Here is a 15194-nt window from a genome sequence, read left to right on the forward strand (position 1 = left end):
CTATCGGTCCAGCCCGGCCTCGAACTCACAGAGATCTGCCTGCCTCTGCCTCCCGAGTGCTGGGATTAAAGGCATGTGCCACCACCGACTGGCCCAACATTGTGTTTTAATCTCAAATTCCACATTCCTTATCGAAATAACAGCTCGCTTGGTCATTCATAACCTAGTTGATTTTATTGCGATTTTGTGAGTACCTGTTTCTTGTTAAGTACTATACAAATATTATCTGTACTCCTGGAATCACTAACAGGTATCCACATATCCATCTTATAGTGGGGGAGAGGAATGGGCGGGAGTTAGTGAATACGATCGAAGTACAACGATGTGTGCAAATATATGCAAATGATATATGTAAAAATGTCACAGTGAAACCCATTGTTTTATATGCTATCTGTCCTGGTTATTTTTGACAACTCGATATAAGCTACGGCTGTCTGGGAAGAGGAACCTCAGTTGAGAGCATGTCTGCATCAGGCAGACGGAGAGAAAAAGAGGACACCTGGGTCAAAATGCCCAGCTTTCCAAGCCAATGAAAACTTGTGGCTTATAATATCACATTGACCCTTCAGGACCATGCCCTTTGACCTCTTGGTATCTGGTTTCTCTGAAAGGACCCTTCCAACCCTGTGTCTCTATGAACACTGGAACAGGAGCCTTTGTCCTAATGCCCTGCCCACATGACATCTGTTCACTCACCTTGAACCTGATGCCTGAAAGGGCTAAGTTGGCTGCTATTGAGCTGTGATCTGAGCCTCTGGCGTGTGAAGCTGCTGAGTCAGCTGAGAATGGGTCGCCTCCCTGAGAAAGGGAAGTGGAGCCTGAGCTAAGCAGAAGCAGTGACAATGACCATACCGATGCCCTCAAGTTTGGTGGGAAGAAATATTCTCTTTTTTTTTTTTTTATGAGACAGGGTTTCTCTGTATTGTTTTGGAGGCTGTCGGTCCAGCCCGGCCTCAAACTCACAGAGATCCACGTGCCTCCGCCTCCCGAGTGCTGGGATTAAAGGCAGAAATATTCTCACTATTAACTGCACACAAAAGGGGCTTTCCCATGTCTGGATGACAGATATTTATACATCAATGTAAAATAAATTGTTATTTAATTACTTCATGCTTTCTTGACTCTAAAATGCCACTTACCGTTAAGAGCCAATATTTTTACGTACCATCAAGAAAGAAACAAAATGTTACTAAGTAAAACTATGATATTCAATTGACTATTAAATGAACTATAATTTGATTCATAAGAGATTGCTATGTTGCTTTGTTTGTTGGTTCAACTATAGTCTCACTATGTGACCCAGGTCTTAAACTTTTCATTCTCCTGCTTTTTAGCCTTCTAGGTGTTGGGATCACAGGTGGGTATCACATGACCAGCTTGCTACATTGCTTTTAAGATTTATTTATGGCCTGGCAGTGGTAATTCATGCCTTTAATCCCAGCACTCAGGATGCAGAGGCAGGTGGATCTCTGTTTTCAAGGCTACAGAGCAAGTTCCAGGACAACCAGCCATTTCATGAAAAACCCAGGGTAGTAGTTCACGCCTGAAATTCTACCACTCTGAAGCGTGGGGCAGTAAGTTTGCTGAATGTTCAACCCATCTTGGGGGCATATAGTGAGTTTCAGATCACCCTAAACTACAAAGTGAGGCCCTGTCTCATAAACAAACAAACAAACAAACAAACAAACAAATGAGCTGACTCAGTAGCACTTGTTGTTCCTACAGAGAACTGGGGTTCAATCCCAGGTCCTTTCTCTAGGCCAGCGGCACCAGGCACACAAGTGGTGCACAGATAAACATGCAGGCCAAATATTCATACATATGAAACAAATATTCATGCATATAAAACAAATATTCATACATATGAAACAAATATTCATACACATAAAATAAACAAGTCCAAAAGATAAACAAGTAAGTAAAACTAAAAATGTTTTTTCCCTGTTCACAGTTATGTCTCCTTTCTTCCAAACTAATCTGTTAAGAATAATGGGACTTTTGGGAGCTGCCTGGAAAGATGGCTCAGCGGTTAAGAGCTAATCTCGATCGACAGTTTCATGGGTTTAAGAATAACCATGGGAATCAACCTCTGGGTGTGTCTGTAAGAACGTGTATAGATTAGATTAACTGAGTCAGAAAGAGCTACTCTATATGTGAGCGCGCCATTGCATGGGCTACGTGAAGAGAACCGGCCCAGGGCCAAAGCATTCGGTCTCCCGGTGCTTGTTGACTGTGGACCGGAAATGGTCAACTGCTCCACGCTCCGCCCCCTTCCTTCTTCAACTTGCTTACGTTAGGTATTTTGTCTCAGTAACCAGAAAAGTCAGTAGCATGGTAGCAAATAAAGATGCTGTTGGGCCAGAGCCTGGCTGCCCTTGAAACTAACGTAAGAACCTAGGGTGCAAAAAGCGAGGGTTGCAGTTGATCAGAGCAATTACTACAACGGAACCTGGGTGTATCCCTGGAAACGAGACCCAGGCAGAGACGTGAGTTCAGGAAACAAGGGGCTGCATGTGTGGGAGAGACTTTAACACGGGGAGAGTTTGGGAAAAGGTAGCTGCAAATGGAGGCTCCTGCAGTTTCTCTCTGACCTTTTGCCGGCCTCCAGGCTCTCATACTTCCTCCTCTGACGCAAACCTTAGAAACCAGAACGCCTTTCCCTACTTGAGTCATAGAAACTGGAATCCAGTCTCTCCAAAGCCAGCCACAAAGCCTGAACATGTTAGGCATTCTGTAAGAGTTTATCCTCATGCCTTCCAAACACTCATGTGCGCATCCATAGATTCGTGTCCTGCCCAGCCTTTACATGAGCTGTTTACTGCAGTGGATGGCAGTTGATGCAGAAACTGTAACAGACCAAACAGGAAGACATGATGGCAGAGGGATCAGTCCTGTGAGGACAACTGCCGCCCTCCTAAGGGCCCGAGGATGGAAAAGGTGCAGCAGTAAGATGTCCTCTGGCCACAACAAGGTTGATGCACTCAGGAACGCACTGCACTGTGGCTATCTGCACGAGACCAGCATAAGATTGTGTCCCTCAGCAGGACGTGGTGGCACAGGCCTTTAATCCCAGCACTTGGTAGGCAGAGGCAAACTCAGATCTCTGAGTTTGAGGTCAATCTGGTTTACAAGTTCCAGGACAGCCAGGGCTACACAGAGAAACCCTGTCTTTAAAAAAAAAAAAAAGCACTCAGGAGGCAGAGGCAGGTGAATCTCTGTGAGTTCGAGACCAACCTGGTCTACAAGAGCTAGTTCCAGGACAGCCTCCAAAGCCACAGAGAAACCCTGTCCCCCAAAAACAAACAAACAAACAAACAAAACAACAATAAAAGAAAACATTGGATTCCTCAACATGTCAGCACGGGTGGTGGAGGGGTCAATAGGGCGCAGCCTCGCTGGTCCTAGAGGAACTTAAGGAACTATCGGCAGTTCATGATTGGATCTGGAGAGATGGCTCATGGATTAAGAGGACTGACAGCTTTTCCAGAGGACCCAGGTTTGATTCCCTGCACCAACACGATGATTCACAACTGTGTGTAACTCTCGTCCCGTGTGATTATTTTAGTCTTCTTCCACTGGGTTGAGGTTCAAAGTCGTGCCTTCCTCTGAGGGTGTGCCATTTCATAACCTTTCCCCTAACCAGGACTGAGCTCTGGAACCCGGTCCCATTGTTGCCATTTCCTCACACAAATGAGGAAGTAAGGGGACAGTATAAGCAAATGTGGGGTTCAATGGGCATCTCCAGAGGACGTGCAGGCTCCTGTGTCCTGGAACAAGGAACTCAACAGAGCCTCACAGATAATAGCGAGGCAGGGGTGGTTTACTACAAACAGGCATGCTTTGGAGGAGGAGAAAGCAGGTTGGGCGACTCTTCTCTAGGAGCTTAAACAGCAAATACTGCCCCTAGGATTTTGACTTTTATGCTATAATACATGAATTTTTGAGGCCGTTTGCATCCTGTGGGCTTTCTTGTGCATGCTCTGTTCCATGCCTTAAATCTTCACCAGGGGTGTGTGTTAGTAATGAGCACAGTTCACCTTCAGACACTGTGTGTGTGGGGGGGGTGCATCTGTTCCTGACTGGGTGTCTCCAGCTTGTTCTTGTTGGCTTCAGGCAAGGGTTGGATGTGTGCACACGTGCGTGCATTCATGAGTGTGTTTGTGTGTGTGTGTGTGTGTGTGTGTGTGTGTGTGTGTGTGTGTGTGTGTATTCCAGCCCCCTCCCCGGCCGGGGGTTGTGAGACAGGGTTTCTCTGTGTAGCCTTAGCTGTCCTGGAACTAGCACTCTGTAGACCAGGCTGGCCTCAAACTCAGAGATCCTCTCTCCTCTGCCTCCTGAGTGCTGGGATTGAAGGCTTACTTAACACCTCACGGCATCTAGCCTTCCTCTTTACCAACTGGCTTTTCTTGTATGGTAATTTTCTAGCCTTTGCACAAAGCCTTCCCAACCTCTGTCCTACTCTCCTGCCCCAGGAAAGCAGATATGACCAGTGTGGGTGTGTTGTTCCTGGGCACACAGACCCTTAAAACCACAACTCTAGTTTCCCTGAAGTTCAACAGAATCTGGAAGCAGAAACTGATAAAGAAAAATTGATTCCTTTACATTTGAAAGAAAATGAGGGGAGGGGACAGACACTGTGGCACGTACACTGTCCTCTCCATTAAACACATGTGGATACACGCTCACAAATAAAATGTAATAAAAAAAAAAAAACGAAAAGCCCATGCTGTGCCAATGACCAAAATCCTTCATGCTATGTGACAGAAAAGCCTTATTCCTTAGTGTGCTAGCACCAGTGAGATTATAATTTCATTTTGTTCTAGTCTCTCTCTCTCTCTCTCTCTCTCTCTCTCTCTCTCTCTCTCTGTCTCTGTCTCTTTCTCTCTCTCTCTCTCTCTGTCTCTCTCTCTCACACAGAGAAAACAATGAAACAATTATTTGAACCCTACCACCATTGGGAATCTAGAACAAGGTTTCTTTTTCTTCTCTTAATGAAGTCTCTCTGTGCTTGCTTCTATTCCTGACCCAATTCTTTGCCCCGAGACACATTGGGTCCCTCTGGAAGTGTCCAGGGAACACAGCTATTAACCAACAGCATCATTTGGGTGATTTTAATACAGAATCCTTGACTACAAATCAGAATCTCTGGGAAAAGGCCACAGGGAAACTGAAATTTTGTTTTAATTAACCAATTAAACACTTTTTGAGACAGGGTCTTGTATAATCTAGGCTGGCCTTGACCCAGATTCTTTTTTTCATTTTTTTTTTCTGGATGAAAATACACATTTGGGGCTAGAGAGATGGTTCAGTGTTTAAGAACATTAGCTGGTCTCCCAGAGGTCCTGAGTTCAATTCCCAGCAGCCACATGGTGGCTCACAACCATCTGTAACGAGATCTGGTGCCCTCTTCTGGCCTGTAGGGATACATGCAGACAGAACGCTGTATAATAAATAAGCGAATCTTTTAAAAAATCAGAAAGAAATGTATATAAAAATACATATTTCAAAATAAGCTGCATTTGGTGGTGCACAGCTTTAATCACAGCATCCAAGAGGTAGGGGCAGGTGGATCTCTGTGAATTTGGGGCTAGGCTGATCTACACAGCGAATGCTAGGGCTGCATGGTGGAACCCTGTCCAAAAAGAAAAAGGAAGGAAGGAAGGAAGAAAATATACCATGGATGTGTGATGTGCGACTTTTCCTCGGGAAACACAAAGAAGCATCCGTCCACCCACAGGGTGCAAACTGAGCACAAGAAGGGTTCTGCATCCTGCGTGCTGAAACTGAGGTTATTTGCAGGAGTGTGGATGACGCCCGTGCAGCTGTGGACTGAGAGGTCTGCTGTCAGCGCGGGAGATGACAAGGCTGTGTCCTCCGCGGTGCAGTGTGGCCGCCTCTCACCTCCCACCCGGTCTGGCACCAAGTGCATCCAGGTCACCACTGTCCGCTGCCGAGCGAGTGCGTGAAGCAGTGGTGACTGCAGAAACCCTGTCTTGAAAAAAAAAATCAAACCGCTGAAACTATGCCCTTAGTAACCAAACCTTCTTTGAACCCGGTACAAGGAGACTTTAAACACCCAGAGTCCCTGAGTATCTTACTTATGTGGTCTTCCCAGGATGTCTTCTTTGTTCTGTTACCATGTTTTATTTTTATGTTATGTTATGTTATTTATTTAGTTAGTTTTGGTTTTCTGAGATAGGGTTTCCTGTGTAACAGTCCTGGCTGTCTCGGAACTCAGTTTGTAGGCCAGGCTGGCCTTGAAGTCACAGAGATCCACCTGCCTCTGTCTCCCGAGTGCTGGGATTAAAGGCATGTGCCACCAACACCCGGTCTATCACTGAGTTTTGAACAATGTCTCCTTGTTAGTTTTGCAAATTTGTGTGAGCCTTTATTTCAGTTCTTTGAGTAAGAGCCCCAAACCCTGGAAACACTCATCCCCAATCAGCAGGTGGTGCCCCAAAGCCCAGATTTCACTTACCTTTTCAGAGGTACTTGGATAGTGAGATATTAAAAGGTTTTATTTAAAAACATTTAAAAAGAGAAACAGAATTGCCTGGCATGGTGGCTCATACTTGTAATCCTAGCACTCAAGAGGTTGAGGATGACAGGAGTTCAAGGCCAGCTTCAGCTACATAGCAAGTTCAAGGCCAGCCTGGAATACACAAAACTTCAACAAAACCCCAACGTTTCTTATTGTGTGTAGATGCAGTGGCACATGCAGACAGTCCCAGTGTTTAGGAAGTGGAAGGCATGAAGTTCAGGAAGGAGTTCAAAGTCCTGCTTAACTGCATAGTGGCTTCACTCTGGAAAACCTGAGACCCCGTCTCAGAACAAAAAAATAAAGGAGACAAAAGGAGACTCTGTCTCTCAAACATCTAGAAAACCTCAATCATTTAAATTTTTCAATGGCGCTGGCACACGCCTTTAATCCCAGCACTCAGGAGGCAGAAGCAGGCAGATCTCTGTGAGTTTGAGACCAGCCTGGTCTACCAGAGCTAGTTCCAGGACAGCCTCCAAAGCCACAGAGAAACCCTGTCTTGAGAAAAAACATTTCAGTGGCACTGGGAAGCAAAGAAACTATCCTCAGCCAGGCTTTGTGGTGCACACCTTTAATTCCAGCACTCGGGAGGCTGAGACAGGAGGATCTCTGTGAGTTTGAGGCCAACCTGGTCTACAGAGTGAGTTCCAGGACAGCCATGGCTGCACAGTGAAAGCCTGTTTCAATGAATGAGTGAATGAATGAACGGTAACCCTTTAAAACTACAGAAAGAAATGTTTTCTCACTGTGTTTAGACTGAATCTTGATTCACGGGAACCCTGAGAATAAGAATAGGGCCGTTGTTTCATGAGACTCGTGTGAGGAAGATTCATCACTCAGCTGTGACAACCAAAATGTCTGGTAAATCTTTTGCACCATAGAGTTTGAAAGCTATACTCTCGGATAATTTCTGCTATACTCAAGACAGTTAACACTCTAGCTAAACAGCCTTTTTCTCAGGATTCCCTTCCACATGTGGATCCAAGTCAGGGCCAGCCAAGAAAGAATTGTATGTCAGATAGGAAGTAAGTTAAGCAAACTCTCAATGCTCTTAAGCTCAGGGTGGGGTGCCAGTTGTACCTGTGACTTGGGATGTTAGCTCTGCTCCCCTGACATGTCTTGTGGTCATGAAGGAGGCTTGCAGTCCTTCAGCAGTACGTACACCTCATCTGACTTGAGTCTTGGTCAGGGCGACAGTGCAGCTCCATAGTGCAACGTCCCTGGTACCCTGCTGGGTCCAACAGCAGCCCTGGTCACTAGTGAGACAGTGAATGAGTGATGTATCATCCACATCCATTCATGTCCATCTACGTTAAAACACACACACAGATACATGGAAGAAGGCACACATGCAGGTCTACTCACACTCATATGTACATGCACACACACAAATCCAAACTTTGGTCCACTTTATTTCTGGGAGCAAATCAGTGCCAGACCAACTGTGGATTTCAAACAGGAACTACGTTGTCATCTAGAGCTACATCCCCCTTCTGGGGGAGCAGCCGAGGGCACTGTTGCTTGGTTCCGTCTTTATGTTCCCAGTGGTATCAAAAAGGCAGAGACAGGCTTTTTTGTTTTGTTTTGTTTTCGTTTTTTTTGAGACAGAGTTTCCCTATGTAGTCCTGGTCATCCTGGAACTTGCTCTGTAGAACAGGCTGGCCTCGAACTCTGCCTCCCAAGTTCTGGGATTAAAGGAGTGAGCCACCACTGCTGGGTGAGACAGGCTCCCCCCCCCACCTCTTCTTTTTTCAAAGCTAAATGGGCAAATGAAAAGGGATGTGATGAAGGCCATGATCACTGCCATTCTCCTTCTTTGAAGGTAACTTTAGTTCTTCCAGGTGTGGTATAGTATCCAGGTGTGGCATAGTATCCAGGTGTGGTATAGTATCCAGGTGTGGTATAGCATCCAGGTGTGGTATAGTAGCCAGGTGTGGTATAGTAGCCAGGTGTGGTATAGTATCCAGGTGTGGTATAGCATCCAGGTGTGGTATAGTAGCCAGGTGTGGTATAGTAGCCAGGTGTGGTATAGTATCCAGGTGTGGTATAGTATCCAGGTGTGGTATAATAGCCACCCAGGGGACCTTGACTCATTCAGACTTGGTCAGCATTACACTAAGTATGGCCACCTTGACTCTCGGTTTTGTTTTGTTTTAAATTTAAGTCAGGATCCGACTATATAGCCCAGGTTTTCATGTAACTCCTGATCCTTTTGCCTTAGCCTCCTGAATGTTGAAATTACAGGTTCATATGCCCCTATACCCACCCCAGCTGCCTGCCTGCCTGCCTCCGTCCCTCCCTCCCTCCTTCCCTTCCTCCCTCCCTGAGACGGGGTCTCACTGTGCAGCTCCAGCTGACCCGGAACTCTCAGAGCTCTGCTTGCCCTTCATTCCTGGGCGCTGGGATAAATGACACGAGCCTGCATGCCCAGCTCTAGATCTCATTCTTAGCACTGCCCAGGCAATTCCAGCCTCCCTTGACCACAGCAGATTGATGCTGCATCCGGGACATCTGAGCAGCATGCTAAGGCTGACATCAGGGCATCAGACTCTCAGTCTAGAAAGATCAGCAACTGCTCGTCCTCCTTATTCTCGTTAGTCTAGTGTCCCAGAGCTCTCCACATGTATTACTTTCTTCTGATCCACGTAGGCCATGCCAGCTTTTTAATTTTTAAAGTATTTTCAGGTTCGTTTATTTTATGTGTATGTATGTTTTGCCTGCATGCATTCATTCCAATCACATGCAGGCACGGTGCCCTTGGAGGTCAAAAGAGGATGTTGGATTTCCAGGAACTGGGGTTATGGATAGTGATCAACCACCATGTGGGTGCTGGGACCCAGGTCCTCCACAAGAGCAACAAATGATTTTAAATGCTGAGCTGTAGTAAGATTAGTGAAAACCCAGAGACAGATATTGGGTTCAAGCTGAAGATTAGAAAAGCAAAGCAGCCAAGGCACCAGAGAGCTCTCACCTCTACCAAAGCTGAGGCAATCGCATTCTCAACGTGGCTGGAGACTAATTGCCAGCTCTGAGACCCTGCTCCTGTCTTACATATCTCTCTAGTGGTGTTGGCGTACACCACCACTGCCCGGCTTCCGAGCTGTGGCAAGCTTTGCATTCTGATCTCCAGGCAAGCTTTATTAGATCATAAACAATATATTACCGCATCGAGCCATCTTTCTGGCCCTAAGATACTGTTTAATTGATGTAATAACTCTGCATATTGTGACAGTTAATTTTCATTGCCGGTTTGATTGGGACTTAGAGTCACGAATGAGACACATCTGGGCAGTTTCCAGAGAGCTTTCCCTGAGGAGATAAGACCCACTCTAAACGTGGCCAGCACCATCTCACGCACTGGGACCCCAGACTGAAGGAAGAGGGAGAAAGTCCACTGAATTTCCTCAGTCTACCTCAAATGATGCGATGTCCCCAAGCTCCTGCTGCCACGCCAGTCCACCATGAACAAAAATAAGCCTGTTTCTCCTCACTTTGCCGTTTCCATTTATTTTGTCACAGCAACCGAACTGTCCTCTGGGAGAGCAGCAAGTGCTACTTACCGCTGAGCCAGTTCTCCAGCCTTCAATGTGCACTCAGGAGGCTGAGGCAGGAGGATTGCCATGAACGTGATGGTAGCCTGGATAGTGAGTTCCAGGTCCAAGTAGGATTGGGATTTATTTCAAGACCCTGGATCCAAAACCCAAAACACATTTCTCTCACTTGTTAACAACAGCCACACTCTTGGGTACCGGAAGCTACCTTCCCATCTAACTGTCACTTTGTTCCCACTGACCAGCCCCTCCCCTCCTCTCAGTCACAATGTCTAGTAACCACCCTTCCATTCTCTACTTTCATGACAACTCTTTTAGATATCACATATGACCAGACCATGTACATTTTGTGTTTCCAGATCTGGTTTATTTCACACAACATAATGTCTTCCAGAATCATCTGCGTTGTCAAAAATGATACGGCTGTGTCCTTTTCATGTCTGGATAGTCCCGGTCAGCAATTAGGTTGGTTAGGTCTTGAGTTTGCAGTGACTACCCTACCACAGTCTGAGGCAGTGAGGAAGCTCAGGCTAGGTCTTGACGGCACCAGCACCGTTTTGTGGAGCCCTGCTCCGGGTGCCGTCCACTCTGTCTCTCCCCTTGACCGGACGTGAATCTCCTTTTGCAAGGCCTGGCAAGAGCGTTTGTCAGTCTGGATGGGAGGGCTCTAAGGGCTCAAGGCTGTCAGGTGCACACACCCAAGTATCCTCATGTTTGGTTCCTGATATACAAGACCTACCAGTCGGGCTGCCATTCAGTACTCCCTGAACTCTGGCAATTAAACCCTAGGACTGCTGTTCAGCAGCTTCTGTCCTGAAGCTATAAAGAGTAGCATCCCTCCCACAGTGTGCCTTGGGCTGTCTGTTTACTGTAGGCACATCTATTTGCTTTCCAGTTGACTTTAAAAGAACTGTTACTGTTGTTGTTAGAGCACGTACGTGTGCCTACGGAGGCCACAAGAGGGCATCGGATCTGCTTGGTGCTGGGAGGAAGACAGCAGTGAGCGGCCTTTCCCCTGAACCATCCCCACAGCTCCACTTTCTCATCCTTTTCTCCTCAACACTCCTAGCATCTTGGAAGAAAACCCATCAATGCCATCATCTTTACACTTGCCACTCTCCTTCTTGTCAACACTAATGGGGTTTATTTGTTCTTGAGTTGCACTCTGTCACCAGGCTGCCCGGGAACTCACAGCAACGTCCTAGCCTCAGCCTCCCAAGTGATGAGATGGCAGGCGTGAGCCACAGTGCCCAGGGTTACCCGAGAAAAGACTCTTCTGAGAAGGAAGCAGCGATGTGGGGGCAAAAAGATCATCAAGAATACCTTAGCAGCTCACCTCACTGGGGGGCATCCTTTACACCGTGTGACTGTATGGCACTGTGCTTGCCTATAGCTCGGCAGGATAAGGTTAGGCGGGAGAAGCAGACTAAGAGAATGCTGGAAAGGAGAAGCAGGAGGGTCAGGCAGTGGTGGCGCACACCTTTAATCCCAGCACCCGGGAGACAGAGGCAGGAGGATCTCTGTGAGTTCGAGGCCAGCCTGGTCTCCAGTGCGTGTTCCAGGACAGCCTCCAAAGCTACAGAGAAACCCTGTCTCAGAAAACAAAACAAAACACACACACACACACACACACACACACACACACACATATACATACACACACAGAGAGAGACAGAGAGAGAGAGAGAGAGAGAGAGAGAGAGAGAGAGAGAGAGAGAGAGAGAGAGAGAGAGAGAGAGAGAGAGAGAGAGCAGGATAAGAAGTACATAATGGGGTAAAAGAGTAAAAGCCCTGAGGACATAGATGAGGAGAAATGGGTTAATTTAAGTTATAAGACTAGTTAAAAACAAATCTAAGCTATTTGCTGAGTACTTATCATTAATACTAAGTCTCAGTGTGGTTATTTGGGAGCAGTTGGTGGGACAGAGCCGACCTGAGGTCTAGATGGAAAACTGCTCCTACACCTCACCACCACCACGGAAGCTTCTGGTAGCTGGTAGGAGGCGCTGTGTAACACCTGCAGGAACTGTCTGCTTCAAAGGGAAGAAATAATTGTGGTTGGTTCTCTCAGATATAACCCTGTATATTCCTAGTCAGGGACTGCGCTAAGGGACGTCAGCTCTCATGTTTACGGCTTCTAGAAAGAGGACTTCCTTTTTCAACCCTCTTTATCTCTGTCTCTGTTTCTCTGCGACCCTCCCATCTCCCAGTCTCTTTCAACTTGCTGTGTAACCCAATGTCGCCTGGAACTTGTGCGCTCCCTGACTCTGCATTAGGAATGCTGGGATTATATACATGTACCACCAGCCCGGCTGATCTGATCGTTTTATAAAAGCTTCCAAGATGATCAGTGAGTGTTTTGTGTGACATTGCTGTGTCTATTGAAGTCATTCCCGCAGATAATGCCCCATCTTTGTCTCCCTCTTCAAACTGTTCCCAGTTTCTTACATGACCCCTGGCTCTAGTGTCTTTCTCGTCTTCTATTCCCACTAGTGGAGACTCCATGCTCCACTAGGAAACTACTGAGGTCACCCAGGCACCAGAGGCAAATGCAATTAGAGATCACTGTTGTCCCTAGAGGTCCTCATAGCTACTTCATTAGAATCCTGCTAGGCCTCTTCATGCAGAGAGATAGTATTGGTTTATGAAAACAAGAAGCCTTTCCTGAGCCCACAGCTCCTATTTCTGTCTTGTTTTGTTTTGTTTTTGAGACTGAGTTTTGCACAGGCAAGACTAAAACAGTGAACTGTTGATCTTCCTGCCTCTGTTTCCCAAATATGGCAATTATGGCTGTGTACCCCCATACCTCCCTGGGACTCAAATTTCTAAATGTTTTCTTCCATCTAACTGCTTAAAGTTGTGTTTCTTTACTCGTTAACTCACTTATTGCAAAGTCTATGTATATGTGCATATGTAATAGTTTAGGGTATCATTATCCAGGAATTTGTTTGTTGCATCCTGTCATTAGACACCATGACATTACTAATAATGTCAATTGTTACCAATACAATCCATGGATAAAATTTAAGATTCTTTGATGTTTCATGTTTCGTTTTTTGTTTTGGTCATGGAATGTCTTCTCTGTAACCCAGGCTGGCCTAGAACTCTTGACAATCCTCCCATCTCAGTCTGTCAAGAGGTAGGGTAACAGGCTGGAACCATTATAGCAGGCTAAGATATTCTTGTAGTAAGATCTTGCCTGGTAATATATCTTACTAGAAGGTTTTTTAAGATATAATTTATTATATTTTAAACAATGTTGTGTTTTTATTTTTGTGTGTCCGTGTGTGTATGTGTGTGTCCGTGTGTGTGTGTGTGTGTGTGTGTGTGTGTTCATACTGGCATGAATATAGACTATACCATGGTGTGTTTGTAGAGGTCAGACAGCTTTTAGGAGTCAGTTCTCTCCTTCTAACATTGGAGATCTGGGGATTGAACTAAGGTCTTCAGGCTTGACAGCAAGCACCTTTGCCTACTGAACTACTTCACTGACCCCTAGTTAGAGATACTAGCAGGCTCGGAGATCTCTGGGGTTCCTCATTCATAATTAGCAGCTTGTAAAACCTGGAACAGATGCCATAAGGCTGCTGGTGAAAAGAATGGGATCTGAGTCACACTCCTGTCCCTGTATGGGGACATGACATTCTCAACTGCCTGGAAGGTCACTAATACAAAATTATCTAAATCTTACAAGATTGTTATCTAGCCACAGGCTTCTGATAGAGAGCATGTCAAGTCATCGCTTTCTTCCATAAAGGTCAACCCAAATGAGCCCATCAATCATCTGGACAGGAAACGCCCACAGGAAAAGCTGTCTGTTCTTAAGACTTGACAAATACCACAAAGCCATCGCCACTCTTGTCCTGAGAGCAGTCCTCTCTCCTCTGCAGTACACTACCAACCGTGCTGTGCATGTCCTGTACACTACCAACCGTGCTGTGCATGTCCTGTACACTACCAACCGTGCTGTGCATGTCCTGTACACTACCAACCGTGCTGTGCATGTCCTGTACACTACCAACCGTGCTGTGCATGTCCTGTACACTACCAACCGTGCTGTGTATGTCCTGTACACTACCAACCGTGCTGTGCATGTCCTGTACACTACCAACCGTGCTGTGTATGTCCTGTACACTACCAACCGTGCTGTGCATGTCCTGTACACTACCAACCGTGCTGTGCATGTCCTGTACACTACCAACCGTGCTGTGCATGTCCTGTACACTACCAACCGTGCTGTGCATGTCCTGTACACTACCAACCGTGCTGTGTATGTCCTGTACACTACCAACCGTGCTGTGTATGTCCTGTACACTATCAACCGTGCTGTGCATGTCCTGTACACTACCAACCGTGCTGTGTATGTCCTGTACACTACCAACCGTGCTGTGCTCTCCTGTCCAAATTCCTTTGATGGATATCACAAAGCCCAGGGAGTCAATGAGAACCTCCAGCGAAGTCCTGATGGCCGCTGATAAGGGAGTTTATTTATTTCAGTTCTTGTTCAGAAAGATAGGGCAATATAAGTATTTTTGGGTTGGTTGACTTCAGGGGAAGCCTGGTTTCTATGACTTGCTTTTGGAAAGCGAAATCTGAACTTCTCTGGGCTGTCTCAGCAGAGAATGATGGGTAAGAGACCGGGGGGGGGGGTGGTAGTAAGAGACCATAGAAAACTACATCTGAGCACCGCTTCTGTATTAGTTATTTTCCTTGTTACTGTGACAAAACACCGTCAGAAGCAATTTGAAGAACGGTTTCTTTTGACTCATGACGTAAGAGGATTTAGTCGTATGGCGGCACTCCTGGGGCCAGCATCCTGCACTGGGACTCTCCACGCTCCAGGAGGCAGACGGCCGGCCTTTGCTCTGTTCACTTCCTTTTCTCCCTTTTCCTGGGTTCTTGGGAAGCTGGCCCATGGGGGTGGTGCCACCCACATTCTGGGCAGGTCTTCCCATCTCATTTTAAATTCTCTGGAAATTCTCTCACAGACGTACCCAAACCTCATTCGAGAGATTTATTGGGAGGGAAGAACCCAGGAGAGTGCTTGCCCTCTGCCAGAGTGGCAGAGGACAGTTGGGTAGCACAAACAGCCACAAGCTGAACAC

The sequence above is a fragment of the Mesocricetus auratus genome, unplaced genomic scaffold (assembly GCF_017639785.1).
Source record: "Mesocricetus auratus isolate SY011 unplaced genomic scaffold, BCM_Maur_2.0 Super-Scaffold_100001, whole genome shotgun sequence".
NCBI lineage: Eukaryota > Metazoa > Chordata > Mammalia > Rodentia > Cricetidae > Mesocricetus > Mesocricetus auratus.